General features: G+C 43.7%; 1 protein-coding gene across 2 annotated transcripts in view; it reads right to left on the bottom strand.

Moving 5' to 3' along the window:
* The window catches only part of VKORC1L1 (vitamin K epoxide reductase complex subunit 1 like 1), a 68,372-nt gene that overhangs the window by 38,119 nt on the left and 14,834 nt on the right, over positions 1-15,419 (bottom strand). The window lies entirely within an intron of this gene.

Raw genomic sequence — 15,419 nt, 5'->3', positions numbered from 1 at the left:
CAAACTTCAAAGATTAAGAATACATCCTACAAGCTTTAGGGTGAGGAGGACCAAGTTATATACGATTTTTTAAAAAAAAATAAGACAGGGGCTAGGGCTGTAGCTCAGTGGCAGAACGCTTGCCTAGTATGTGTGAGGCACTAGGTTCAATCCTTAGCACCACAAAAAAAAAAAAATAAATAAATAAATAAATAAATAAAAATAAACGCATTCTGTCCATTTACAACTACAGAACAATTTTTTTTTAAAAAAAATCAGGTAATGTTTTGAAACTAGTATCATGTGGACATAGATGAAGTTAAACTGGCCCCTTCATACACACAGTGGAACCAAAAATTGTTTTATGTACTTTTCTATATGTAAATCTGACAATTCCACTTCTAAAAAAGCAAGCAAACAATACTGTAAATAAAGATATACACAGAAGTATATAAGGATGCTCATCACAAATTATTTTAAATGGAAAATCAGAAAACAACTTACATGGCAAATCATCTAGGATGAAACAAACTACAATTTGGCTGCTCAGTAGAATGCTATACAAACATTGAAACTGTTTTTAAACATTTTATTACATGCCCAAATTTCATGACTCAAAATGAAAGAAAACAAAGGGCATCTTAATTTTGTTTCTTAAAAAAGCACGTTTATGTGCATATACATTTACATGCATATACACATGCACATGTATAAATATACATAAAATCAACTGGAAAAAGTACACTAAAATGTTAATGATGGTGAGAACAGAGGTAATTTTTATTTTCTATATGACTATTTTTTTTTAAAATTTGACTAGAAAAAATGAAATAAAAAGTGAATGCATGGTATCTTGCTATAGTCATGTCTATTCAGGATGTTGAGGCAGGAGGAGGCTTCAGCTCTTGAGTCCCAGACCAGTCTGGACAACAAAACAAGACTCAAAAAACAAAAACAAAACACACATACAGACTCACACGGAGGAAGTGAAACCCAACAATCTTTTAACACTATTCACATTTCTCGACTGATATTGTTATTTAAATCTACCAGTTTTCTGTTTCCTGTCTGTCTATGCTTTGTTCCTTTTCCCTCATATCCTAAACTACTTTGGATTAACTCAGTTACTTAAGATTCCATTTTCTCTCCACTGTCAGTCTATCAGCTGTGCCTCTGCCTAGATTTCCTGTTGGTTCCTCTAGCCTTCACATCCTTGTAGATTATAGCACAGACCTTATGCATCTTTAACTTCAGCCTGCTGTTCTGCAGGATACCACCTTACACTGGGCATACAATGGTTCTTATACATCCCTCCCATCCTCTGTGCTATTGTCAAACATTTTATACATACAATTGTAAAACCTACAATTATTCTCGACATTTACTGAACTTCTTGAATCTATAGTTTTCATCCAACATAAACATTTTCTTGTCATTGCTTTCTAGAGGTATTTTTCTATCGTCCTCTCTCTTTTCTGAGCCTTCAAATACATGTGTGTTCAGTTGCTTTTGTCCCTAGCTACTGCCTATAGAGTCGCTGATGCTCCATCGGCTCCTCCATTTCCCTTTCTGCTTACTTTGGACAGCTACTATCATCTTTAAGTTCACTCATTTGTAGGGCCTTATCCGCTGTGAATCACGTCAGCGTTCCTTCCATTTTATGTCCAACTCTAGATATTCTATTTGGGCCTTTTTTATCTTCCATTTCTCTCCCCATTATGTTAACCACTTACTCTACCTTTGAACACAGTGATAATTCCTGTTTTAATGCTTAATTCCATTATCTCCATCAGTTTTAGGATTGTGGATTTTAAGACGTATTTTCCTGGCTTTTTGCATGCCTTGGAATTTTTTAAAAATATTTTTTTAGTTGTAGCTGAACACAATATCTTTATTTATTTATTTTTATGTGGTGCTGAGGATAGAACCCAGCATCTTGCACGTGCTAGGCGAGCACTCTACTGCTGAGCCAAAAACCCCAACCCCACATGCCTTGGAATTTTTTATTTAATGCCAAACATTGTGACTTTTATGTTTTGGATGCTGAATTTTGCTGTATTCTTAAAATAGTGTTGGACTTTGTTTTGGCACACAGTTTTCTGGAATTGGCTGGATCTTCTAAGACTGACTAGTTTTTGCACTGTATTAGGGTGAGTACAGAAAAGCCTTTAATTTAGGGGTAACTTAGTCTCATTACCAAGGTGATACCCTTTTGATGCCTTTGCATATATTAGTGGGCACACTACTTCCAGCTGGCTTCAAGTGGTCTCCTCTCATGCATATGCAGACCACTACTCAAGGAGACCCCTAGGGTTGCATGTCTCTGGAGCTCTCTGCATCTCCCTACTCTAAGGTACTCTGTCCCACAAATTATAGCTGCTCCATCCCCACTCCTATCTCTAACTTCTCAACTCAGTTAAGACTATCAGGCTCTCTTTGGGTCCCCATCCCCATTCTACAGCCTGCAAACAACCTCCAGACAATAGGTTGGGGCAATCACAGAGCACAGTAGGACATAGTAATTTTTTTTTTTTTAAAAGAGAGAGTGAGAGAGGAGAGAGAGAGAGAGAGAATTTTTAATATTTATTTATTTTTTTTTAGTTCTCGGCAGACACAACATCTTTGTTGGTATGTGGTGCAATTTAATGCTGCCTGTTATCAGGTATCTATGAACTGCTTCATATACTGTCCAGTCTTCCAGTTTCTTAAGATAGTCAAGGTAAATCCAGACCTTGCTATTCCATCATTGCTGGAGAGAATAAATACTGTAAATCAACTGTAACTGTAACTTAGTTTCACATCATCAGTATTTCTCCCATTCCACCTCTTTATAACATCTATACTGTTTTACTCCCTTTTCCTTCGAATTTGCTCCATTCTTAGTTTGACACTAAACTCTAATTCTCTTCTCCTCTGACTATATGTGACTGATCTTGAACTTCATGAATATAACAAAGGGGAAAAAAAAACACTACAAAATGTAATCAACTATGCTTTCTAATTGAGTTCATATATATATATATATTTATAATACATATAAATATGTATTACATAAATTTATATATATTATTTTTCTGGTTATGTATCTGCAAAAGTGTATACACACACACACACACACACACACACACACACACACACACACACAGTTTTACAAATACACAACCAGAAAAATAACCAAAAGTTAATCAGTGACAATGTTATGGTAATCTGTTTTGTAAAGTTTTCTTCTTTATACTTTTCCATATTCTCAACATACACGCAGTTTATAATGGAAAGCTATTTTTTAAGTTTCTGTTTCCAGCTCTCAGCTCCAGCTGTTTTTGTAGGCTATCACCTCAAACTGGTTTTGTGAAAATGAGTCACACATCTTCTACCCTAGAGCCTGCCTGTCCCCCTCTGTCCTAAACAACTTGCAAAATCCTTCCATAAACTTTGGTCATTTCGATTTGCTCCTCTGATCCCACAACCAGTCAGAATCCTACTGAAAAAAAATGAATTTCAATTAGCAGGAAACAGTATTACTGCAGCGGGCTCTAGAACAATGATCTTGGAGCAGCATGGAAAATCTAGCACATGGAAAATCAAAACCACACTGAGATTCCATCTCACCCAGAATGGCTACTATCAAGAAAACAAAAAATAACAAGTACTGACTGTTGGGAAAAGTATAAACGGCAGCCGTACCCCAGAGAAAAAACCCCAACATGGCGCCTAAGGACTTCTTCTTTTCTGCAGTGGCGCGAAAAGTTCCCGCCCTTGTGAACTCTCCCGCCGGCGCCAATTTCAAATCTCGCTGGCGGGGGAACCTTAGCCCCAATGAGAACTAATTCCTGGGCGCGGGAGCTGATATCTGGAAGAACTTGCCAATAAACGGGTGGCCTGCCATTTATCTAAGCCCTACCATCTCCCCTTTAGTTCTATATAAGCACACAGCTTTTTGCAATAAAATTGGAATTCTCCCGGCGAAGTGTCTTTGCGTGGGGAATTCTTTCATTCTGGTGCCCCGTGTGAGGATACGGGTGAGCTCTTTCCAACAAGAGCCCCGTCCCCTGCTCCGCCGAAGACACTCTGCCCTGGTCCGCTGTTTTCAGACGCCAGCTCCCCTGCACTCACCACTGATCCGACTGTAGGTAAGCTTCCCTTGACCCCGGCTCGCCAACTCCCTTCGGGCTAAAAGCTAGAGCTGTGACCAGGTAGTGCCCTCTGTAGTTCCTAGTGATGGCTGGTCATTTTGGGGACGCCCACCTGACCCCCGTTTGCCCTGGGCTTCCTGGAAGCCGTTCCAGCCCGGGTTTTCCTGTTGTCTCTCTCGCTTACGCTTATTCTCTCTTTCTCTCCTTCTCTCTTCCATCTCTCCCTGTGACTATGGGCACCTCTTCGTCTGTACCTGAAACCTCACCTCTCAAATGTTTAATAAAAAATCTGGCCACACTCTCCCTCACACCAGACATCAAGCCCAAACTTCTAATCAAATTCTGTACCCAAGATTGGCCTACATATCCACTGGATAATGGCAATCATTGGCCTCCAGAAGGCTCCTTAGATCCAAACCTCCTTCGAGACCTTTTTAACTATTGCCAGCGTCTGAAAAAGTGGAGGGAGATTCCCTGCGTTGAAGGTTTTAGCCTTCTCACACAGCACCCTGCTCTCTGCTCCTCCTGCTCTCCTTCTCAAGTCCTCCTTGCTTGCAAACCCCTCCGTTCCCCTACTTCTACTCCTGACTTCGCAGATTCTTCCTCATTCGACCCAGCAGATGAACCCCCACCTTATCCCCCAGCCCCATCTGCTCCTTCACTCCCGCTATACCCTCCTCTTCCTCCGCCTGGTTCCACGGATCCTCAGCCTTCTGTTTCATCCCCCTCCCCTCCGCCCTCTTCTGCCTGCTCCACACCTCCTCCTCCGCAGAGACACCCCCTTCCCCTCCCTCTCCTTCCTGTCCACCGCCTGCCTCTTTCAGTCCTCCTGTTACCAGGTCTAAGGGACTCCTTCCCACCCCCAAGACAATCACACCCCTTCGTGAGGTAGCTGGTCCCAAGGGTGTCATCAGAATCCACGTGCCCTTCTCCATGTCGGACATTACTCAGCTAGAGAGGAAGCTAGGCTCATTCACCACTGACCCCACCACTTACATTCGGGAGTTTCAATGGGTCCTGCAAGCATATAGCCTCACTCATCATGACATCTACATGCTCTTGGCCAATACACTTCTCCCTGAGGAAAGGCGACAGGTCTGGGAGCTAGCCCAAGCCCATGCTGATGAAAATCATAGGACCAATCCCAACCACCCCATGGGCCCTCATGCTGTCCCAGAGCAGGATCCCCTATGGGATTACAACACCCCTGAAGGCTTGCAGTCTCGTGACCTTTTTACATCCTGCCTCTGACCTTTTTACATCCTGCCTCTTGGCGGGCCTGAAAAAGGCCACCCGCAAAGCTGTTAACTTTCAAAAGGTGCAGGAGGTCATTCAAAGAAAGGAAGAAACACCTTCAGAATTCTTGGATAGACTAACCAAGGCCCTTCAACAGTACACAAACCTCGACCCAGAAACCCCTGATGGCCGTCATGTCTTAATGACATATTTTCTGGCCCAAAGCTACCCTGACATTAAAGCCAAGCTTAAAAAGCTTGAACAGGGCCCTGCTACTCCTCAGACCGAAATCCTCGCTGTCGCTTTCAAGGTTTTTCATGGTAGAGAGGATGAAAGCGAACGCCGTAGGCAGAGGGCTGAAAATGCCAAGTTCCAAATGTTGGCCCAGGTCATTCAGAGAAGGTCATAACCACACTGTCCTAATAAGACACCCCTTGGAGCTTGCTTCAAATGTGGTAAGGAGGGACATTAGGCCAAGGATTGTCCTTCACCGAGGACACCCTCCACCCCCTGCCCAAAACGCCACCAAAGGGGACACTGGGGGGTGGACTGCCCAACAACCCGGAAGGGAGGTTGGTCAGCCGCCCGGCAACCCCAGCCTCTCCTGGGCTTGGCAGAGGAGGATTGACGGAGCCCTGGGCCTTCCCTCCCGACTATTACCATCAAGAAGCAAGAGCCTAGGGTCACCTTCCTGGTGGATGGACGCTTCATTACCTTCCTCTTAGATACTGGTGCCGCTTTTTCGGTCTTGAGGGAGTATTGGGGTCCTACCACACCCTCAAAAACTCCTATTGTCGGGGTAGGAGGTAAACAGATTTTCCCTCGAACCCCCCCCCCTTATTATGTTATATGCAGGGATCCCTTTTGTCCTTCACACACTCCTTTCTCGTTATGAGCCATTGCCCTATTCCCCTTCTGGGAAGGGACATACTCTCACTATTGAAAGTCACCATTCACATATCACCCCACATCTCTCCTACCTCTCATTTCCTCATGATGTTCCTAGGGGCAGATACACCTCCTTCACACTCTCTTCCACAACTATCTAAACCAGTTAACCCTGAGGTTTGGGACACAACTACACCCTCTATGGCTAAATGCAGTCCTATTCATATTGTCTTACGGGACCCTTCAAGATATATTAGTCAACCACAATATCCACACACAACCACAGCCCTCCTCGGATTAGAACCCATCATCCAAGATTTATTACGAAAGGGATATCTTAGGCCTACACACTCTCCTTTCAACATCCCCATTCTGGCAGTTAAAAAACCTAACGGGTCCTACAGGCTGGTTCAAGACCTTCGCCTTGTCAACTCCTCTGTGGTCCCCATCCACCCGCTAGTGCCCAACCCTTACACCCTCCTCTCTCAGATCCCTGCCACTACTACCCACTTCTCGGTCCTAGATTTGAAAGATGCATTCTTGGGGCTGGGGATGTGGCTCAAGCGGTAGCGCGCCCGTCTAGCATGCGCGCGGCCCGGGTTCGATCCTCAGCACCACATACAAAGATGTTGTGTCTGCCGAAAACTAAGAAATAAAATGTTAAAATTCTCTCTCTCTCTCTCTCTCTCTTCACTCTCTCTTAAAAAAAAAAAAAAAAAAAAAAAAAAAGAAAGATGCATTCTTTTCTATTCCCTTGTCCTCAGAATCTCAGGATATCTTTGCTTTTACGTGGACTGACCCTCACACCTGCCATTCTCGTCAGCTTACCTGGACTGTCCTCCCACAGGGATTCAGGGATAGCCCCCATCTCTTTGGCCAAGTTCTTGCCCAGGACCTCACATCCTTTCACCCCACCTGTCCTGACTCTACTCTCCTTCAATATGTCGATGACCTTCTTCTATGTAGTCCCTCTTGGGAACACTCTCAATCCCATACCGCCCAGCTTCTTAATTTCCTAGCAGACAAGGGATATAGGGTGTCTCCCCACAAGGCCCAGGTTTCCCAGTCTTCTGTCACCTATCTTGGTTTTTGCCTTACACCCGGGAAAAAGGAAATAACACTGGACAGGAGGCAACTCCTCTCTAATCTTCCAGGGCCCCATACGAAAGCCGAAATACTATCATTCCTAGGACTAGCAGGTTATTTTAGGGCCTGGATCCCAAATTATTCTCTTCTAGCCAAACCCCTGTATGACCTAGCAAAGGGACCCCCTAGTGAATCTCTTGCCTCCTCCCCCAACTACCACTTCCGCAGGCTTCAGCAACTCCTCTTAAAGGCACCCGCCCTTCACCTTCCTGATCTTTCAAGACCATTTCATCTATATGTCCATGAAAAAAGGTGGCAAGCACTTGGGGTCTTAGGTCAAAACTATGGGCCTACATTTGCACCTGTGGCATATTTGTCCAAGCAACTAGACCCTACCATCTGTGGGTGGGCCCCTTGCTTAAGAGCTCTGGCTGCTGGACAAATTTTACACAAAGAAGCCTCTAAGCTGACTTTGGGGGCCCCTTTAACTATCCACTCCCCACATCACTTGAAGGATCTTTTAGCTTATAAGGGCCTTCAAACCCTTCCTCCATCCAGAGTTCTGTCACTCCTCACTTCCTTTCTGGAAAACCCTAATATTACGTTCCTCCCCTGCTCTGCACTGAACCCTGCCTCACTGCTCCCAACGACTCCCACGTCTGACACACCAACTCATAATTGCTTGAAAACCTTAGATGATTTCCTCCCCTGTCATCCTTCCATTTCTGAGGGACCACTCACCAAGCCTGACCTTATCTGGTTCACTGACAGCAGTTCCTTTAGACAGAACGGTACTCATTACTCTGGATACGCTGTAGTTTCAGCCACTGAGATTATAGAGGCCAAAGCTCTGCCTTCAGGAACTACCAAGCAGCAGGCTGAACTCATAGCAGCCACTCGTGCCTGCCTTCTAGCTCAAGGCAAATCCCTCACCCTTTATACTGACTCAAAATATGTCTTCCATATTCTATTATCCCATGCTGCAATATGGAAGGAGCGAGGCCTACTTACCACCAAAGGTAATGTGATCACTAATTCGGCTCTTATAACCAATCTGATAGAGGCCTCCCACTTACCCACCCAGTTGGGAGTTGTCCATTGTAGGTCCCATCAGAAGGACGGCTCTCTTATCACTGAGGGCAACGCCAAGGCTGACCAGGCGGCACGAATGGCTGCTACCACTTCCAATTTTGGCCCCCCTGGGGGACATATAATGGCCACTTTAGACAGCTCATCTGAAGCCCCTACTTCTTCCAGTAAGAACAAAGATCTTTTCGAGTTCCTTTATACTCTATTCCATCCCAACTCTCAGTCTTTGACCCTCTTTACAAAGCTTTACGGCGCACTAAATACCTCCTTGTCTTTGTGGACACCTTCTCTGGTTGGGTTGAGGCATTTCCCACTTCCAATAAAAAGGCTTCCACCGTAGCTTCAATCTTACTGACAGACATCATCCCTAGGTTTGGTATGCCCACTTCCTTACAATCTGACAATGGTCCTGAGTTTATTTCTAAGGTCACACAAAAGGTCTCTCAAGCCCTCTCCTTCAAGTGGCATTTCCACTGTCCATATCGCCCCCAGGCTTCAGGGAAAGTGGAAAGGGTAAATCGGACTCTAAAGGAAGTCCTTACCAAATTGACAATGGAATTAAACTTAGACTGGGTCAAACTCCTTCCCTTGGCTTTGCTTCGAATCAGAGCTCTCCCTAAGAAACCATCTTTACTGTCTCCCTTTGAGATAATGTATGGAAGACCTCTTATACCCCCTGGGTTGGTCGTTTCACAAGGACCTCTCACCCGAGATTTGTCTTTGCCTCTCTTGTTTCATCTCCGCTCGGAACTCTGGAAATATCAGGACTGGCTTCTTCCGGACCCAGTCTCCTCTCCAAACACTCCTCCCTTAACACCTGGAAGTCTAGTCTACTATAATACCCCAGAGGAGAAAGGGCCTCTTACCCCAAAATGGGAAGGCCCCTATCCTGTCATTCTCTGTACCCCCACCGCCGCCAAACTCTCCTTACCAGACAACCGTCTCACTCCCTGGATTCACATTTCTAGGTTGAAGCCATATCACCAGGAGGCCCCACCTGCTGACGACAGGACCACCCCAGAGGAACTCCAAGAATCATCTCCTGAACCTCCCCTTTACTCCTGCTCTCCACACCCATCTCACCCCTTTAAGTTTCAGCTCACACGGTGTTCCCCGCAGCCCAATTCCTCTTAAAGAAGGCACAATGAGCTTTCCCAACACCCCAGTCTTCTCTCTCTGCTTGTTTTTTGTGCTCTGCTTCTTTTCTGTGCTCTGTCGGGACCGGTCTTTACCCTCCTCTCCTACCATATATCTATTCACTCTTCGGGAACGATACTCAGAACATGGCATGCAGAAGGTCCGCGAAGTGGATGCAACTACTTGCTTCATCCACAACTGCACCTCTATTTCCCTAAAATTGTCACCTTCCAGGACCTTCGTCCCTGGTAGCTGGAACTGGCCTTTCATTTGCTTCCTTTTTGATCAAACCAAAGGCTATTGCCATTGGTGGCCTGAGATATATAATGGGTGCCCCTATTGGTCATGCAGGTTCCATGATGAACGTGGTAGCTATTCTTACCACTCACTCGGTTACCATGTAGGATGGTACCTAAAATGGCATAAATGCTCTTCATCCGATAACCATGGATGGTATACTTTAGATATACCTGACCCCAAGGCCAAACGTTGGGACTATGTTGAGTTTGCTGTCTATGCTCGGACAACCTCAGCCAGACCCACAGGGTGGATGACTGTTGGCCGCACCCTGATTACGCCACCTAAGGCAACCATCCAGGTAGTCGAACACATCAAGGAGTCAGAATCAAAACTTCAAGATCTTATCCATAGCCCATCCAAAGAGGATTCAGAGCCTTCAACCCCCTCAGGCCTCCCTCCCACATGGCTCAATTTGCTACACCAAACTCTTCGATTATTAAACTCCACCCCTCTTTCTGTGCCTACTTCTCAGTGCTTTCTCTGTGCTTCACTTAGTTGTCCACTTCTAGCAGCGGTCCCATTAGCAGCAGGAAATATTTCAACAAAAACCTACAATTTCTCTAAGAATGGACAACCCCTACACGTGACATGTATCCCACTATGGGAAAGTTATTCCACCAATACTTCATTTCCTTTCATCTGTTTCCACCCACCAACAATGAATCCTTTACCCATTTGTTCCTTGAGCTATAGCACCCCATCAAGCCCTGCGTTTATGCAACCTGGACATTTCCTCTGGTGTAACGGATCTTTAAGTACCTCAACTATCAATATCTCTGGCACCTGTTTCTTGGTTACTGTAGTCCCTCAGCTGTCTTTGTATACTCCCACCGAATTCCGACAGTTGGCCCTACCTTCCCGCACCCGTAGGGCAGTCTTTCTGCTGGTTCTGGTAGGCCTCACTTTAACAACCTCAGTGGCGAGTCTCAGACTCTCCGGTGGAGCTATAGGTCATGCTCTATGGGCATCCAATGACCTGCAACAAAAACTGCAGGAAGCACTCAATACCACTGCTGAGTCTCTGGGCTCCTTGCAGCGGCAGGTTACTTCATTGGCACAAGTGGCTTTACAGAACCGAAGAGCGATTGATCTTCTCACTGCAGAAAAAGGGGGTGCATGCCTGTTCCTCAGAGAGGAATGTTGCTACTATGTTAATGAGCCTGGGATAATAGAAAAAAATGTTGTTAAATTGCAGGAATTATCGACCCAATTGCACAAACCCACCTCCTCTAATCCCATAATGGGGTTCTTCCAATCTTCTCTTGCCACATACTTACTACCTATCTTGGGGCCCCTTATTGGGATGCTCCTTTTTTGTGCTCTCTTGCCCTGCATAATGAAGTTCCTTCAAACCCAATTACAGAAAATTTCTAATCAAACTTTCAACCAGCTTCTGCTTAGGCACTACCAGCCTCTGATGACTGATGAACCCCCAACATCTCCAAGAGAACAGTTCCCTCAATGCTGAAGCTCCCTACCAGGCACGATGGAATGCAACGGACATCAGACAGCGGGAGACAACGAGCTTGGAGAACCTCTTAATCTGCCATCCTGGATTCATGAGTCTTTATGTCCTTTTAAGCCTCCTCATGGCCCTTGGCCTCTTCTCTGTCAGTCCCCCAACATGGAACTTCTGCCAAAAATTGACCTTTGCTTTAATTTTTATCTTCATTCTGTTTTTATTCGCTCTGATCTTCTTCAGGTGCTGGTGACGCCATGTCCAGGCAACGTTTCCAGTATTTCCTAGAGTCTCTGTTACAGGACCAGTGGCTAATACCAACAATCTCCTCCATCCAGGACTGGTTCGATGCCATCGACGACTTGTGGCTTCAGGGAACTTTCATAGACTTCACCCCTACGGAAGTAGCTGTCTATAGCCACTGGGTTTTATTTCTGGCTGCCATGATATCCCCAGACCTGCCCCCCGAACATTCCTCCACTTCCCTTTCTAGGCCCTACGGCGCCCCCACACAGCAGGAAGCAGCCGGATCTGACTAACGACGCCCCAATTCCTAAGGAAACAAAAAGGGAGGAATGTTGGGAAAAGTATAAACGGCAGCCGTACCCCCAGAGAAAAAACCCCAACATGGCGCCTAAGGACTTCTTCCTACCTTCTTCTTTTCTGCAGTGGCGCAAAAAGTTCCCGCCCTTGTGAATTCTCCCGCCGGCGCCAATTTCAAACCTCACTGGCGGGGAACCTTAGCCCCAATGAGAACTAATTCCTGGGCGCGGGAGCTGATATCTGGAAGAACTTGCCAATAAACGGGCGGCCTGCCATTTATCTAAGCCCTACCATCTCCCCTTTAGTTCTATATAAGCACACAGCTTTTTGCAATAAAATTGGAATTCTCCCGGCGAAGTGTCTTTGCGTGGGGAATTCTTTCACTGACAAGGGTGTGAGGGACAAGGAACCCTTATACACTGTACTGGGAAGGTAAACTAGCACAGCCACCACAGAAAATACTATGGCGTTTCCTCAAAAAACTAAGGCTAGAGCTACCATTTAATCCAGGTATCCCACTCCTCGGTGTACACCTGAAGGAATCAAAGGTGGCGTACTGGAGATACCACATGCCCATGCTCATGGAGGCACTACCACAAGAGCCAAGATATGGAACCAGCCCGGATGCCCATCACTGGATGAACAGATAAAGAAAACGTGGTCTATACACACAGTAGAATGTTATTCTGCCATAAAGAACAAAATCATGTCATGGGGGGAAAGTGGGTGAACTGGAGATCATGTTAAGCAAGTAGGGTTCAGAAATCACATTTTCTCTCACATGTGCACATGGTAAAAACTAGAAGGTGGACTATTAGGGAAGGGAAAGGGGATAAGAGAAAGGAGAGGGAGGGTAGATAAGATCAAAGCACATTACATGCATATGTGAAATTGTCATTGAATCTCATTATTCTATATAAATAATATGTACTAACAATTACAGGAAAAAGAAAAGAGCTAGTAAAATGAAAAAAACACTTTTTCCCAGGTCAGAGATGCAGGAGAAATCTGCTAAGAGGAAGCAATGCCCTTGGCACAGAACCAGATTATGTCTGGGGTAAAGAGGTAAGAACCAAAGTTGGATGATAAGTCTAAAGAGAAAAATTATTCATTAGGGTCAAGAGGCTGAGGACTTGAGCACACAAATTTGTTGCCATCTATCAATGAAAAAAAGGAGAAACATAGTAAAGCAAAATTTCAAATGGCACTTTGGCAATAAAGTTGTTTGCTGCCCAAACTGGCATTTGAAATTGTTTAAGCTGAATAAAGGCACACGCCACTGCCTCTTTACCATGCTAATAACCAGCTCTGAATGAAATGATCTCTTAAAATAAGTAACAAACAAATGCAGAATTCAAAAGTTACAAAATAGCAAAGGATGAACCCTGAGGAATTTGTGCTAAATAAACCAGTCACAAAAAGACAATCATGTGTGACTCTCCCTCTGAGAGGTATGCACAGCAGTCAAATTCCGAGTGCTGCAGGGGAGGGAGAGGGATCCCTGTACTGGGTATGAAGGGTTCTGGAGAGTAGGTGCACAATAATGCAATCAGCTCAACACTATGAACTGTACATGGAGAAATGTTTAAGACAGTGAATTTTATGATATATGTACTTTGCCACAATTAAAAATTTTTTCAAGTCTTAACGTCACAAAATACAGAGAGAGCATCTTCCAATTCTGCTCTCCAAACACTCAGTTCCACTCATCAGAGAACTGGTATTAATATGTTCTCCCACCCTTCCAAAGGTATTCTATTCATATATACCTATGTATGCATGTCTTTAAATAAGACAACCCATACACAAACAGCAACTCAGCAGCTATATTACTCATGCACTTTGGTCTTTTTTCCTTTAATGTATCTTTCCCAACTTAGTTCCCACAGAATTGCCTTACTTATTTTAAAAGTTGCTAATTCAATATATGATTATGTTATTATTTTAATAGCTCTCTACTGATGGGTAATGAGGGTTTGTCCAAACTAACACAGCACTAAATGTCTTCATATTATTTGACCTCTTAAACCCTGCTAAGTGTACATATGTATGTTATATGCCTAGATGGGAATTACTAAAACAAAGGGTATGTGCATTCTGTGTGTTACTGTATATACATGCACACTATTTTTTTAAATGGATCTTTTATCTTATTTATTTACATACAGTGCTGAGGATCAAACCCAGGGCCTCACACATGCCAGGCAAGTGCTCTACCACTAAGCCACAACTCCAGCCTCCATGCACACTATTTTTATATAAATGTTTTAAATTGAAGTCAGTCCTCTGTACCTGAGTTCTCTACCTGAAGATTAAAACATGGATCGAAAATACTCAGAAAATAAACTGTCTTCACCAAACATGTATAGACCATTATTCCCAAAACAATGCAGTACAACTATTTACACAATATTCACATTATATTACGTATTATAAGTAATCCAGAGATGATTTAAAGTATACAGGAGTATGTGCATAGGTTACATGCAAATACTGGGCCATTTTAGATGAGGATGAGGGACTTGGAATACTTGCAGACTCTGGTATCCACAGGGGTCTTGGACACCAAGGGATGAACAAATAGAATACAATCAGAAAAGTTTACAAATCCTAACTGCAGCTTGATGAACTTTCCTAATGTACACATACCTGAGAACCAGGATCCATACAAAGAAACACACTATAAGTCCCTAAAGTCCCTCTTGTATCCCTATCCAGAGTTCCTCAAGTGTGACACAACCCCCCTTCTAATACCATACAGTAATTTTGTCTGTTTTTGAACTTATATTTTTGTGTCTGGCTCTTTCACACAATGTTATATTTGTGAGTCATACATACTAGCAAACTGTAGTTCCTTTTTGTTGCTTTATAATATCCCAATGTGTACATACATGACAATTTATCCAAACTGCCCTTGAGGTATGTGCATTAATTTTAGTGAATATTATGAAAGTGATTTCCATAAAGTTTAAAATTCTACCATTAATATATGGAAGTAGCTCTTTCCCTTCAGTTCATCCAACAGTTCATCAAATTTGTTGACCTTCACCAATCTGATACATTAAAAATGCTTTCACTTGTTTCAATTTGCTTTTCTCTTGTGAATGAAATTGAGGATCCCGTATTTAGGAGCTACTTGACTCTTGTTTGAACTGCCATTGAATGTCCTGTGCTCACTGTCTATTGAGTTGTTGGTCTTTCCCATAATCAAGGGCTCCTGTTTTTTTTTTTTTTTTAAGGAAATCAGTTCTTGAACATGATGCCTGGCAAATATTTTTCCCACTTTATAAGAGTTCCAACTGGGATTATACTAGTTTTTGCTACACATAGTTGCCCCCACTTTTAAAAAAAAATACATAAATCATCAATTCTTTTCCTTATGTCTTCAGGGGTCTTGTAAAACAGAGCAAGAGAGATTCTCATACATTGCTGATTGTAGTGAAAGCTGATATAATCACTCTAGAAAAATGTTTGGCAATATATCCTAAAAATAAACTTACAAATATCCTATGGTCAGCAGTTCCACTCAATTTCAACAAAAAATGAGTTCTTATGTCCACTGACCATGT

The sequence above is a fragment of the Spermophilus citellus genome, assembly GCF_964194105.1.
Source record: "Spermophilus citellus genome assembly, chromosome: 6".
In the NCBI taxonomy this organism is placed as follows: domain Eukaryota; kingdom Metazoa; phylum Chordata; class Mammalia; order Rodentia; family Sciuridae; genus Spermophilus; species Spermophilus citellus.
The sequence above is the reverse complement of the archived record's forward strand: the minus strand, read 5'-3'. Positions and strand labels throughout refer to the sequence as shown.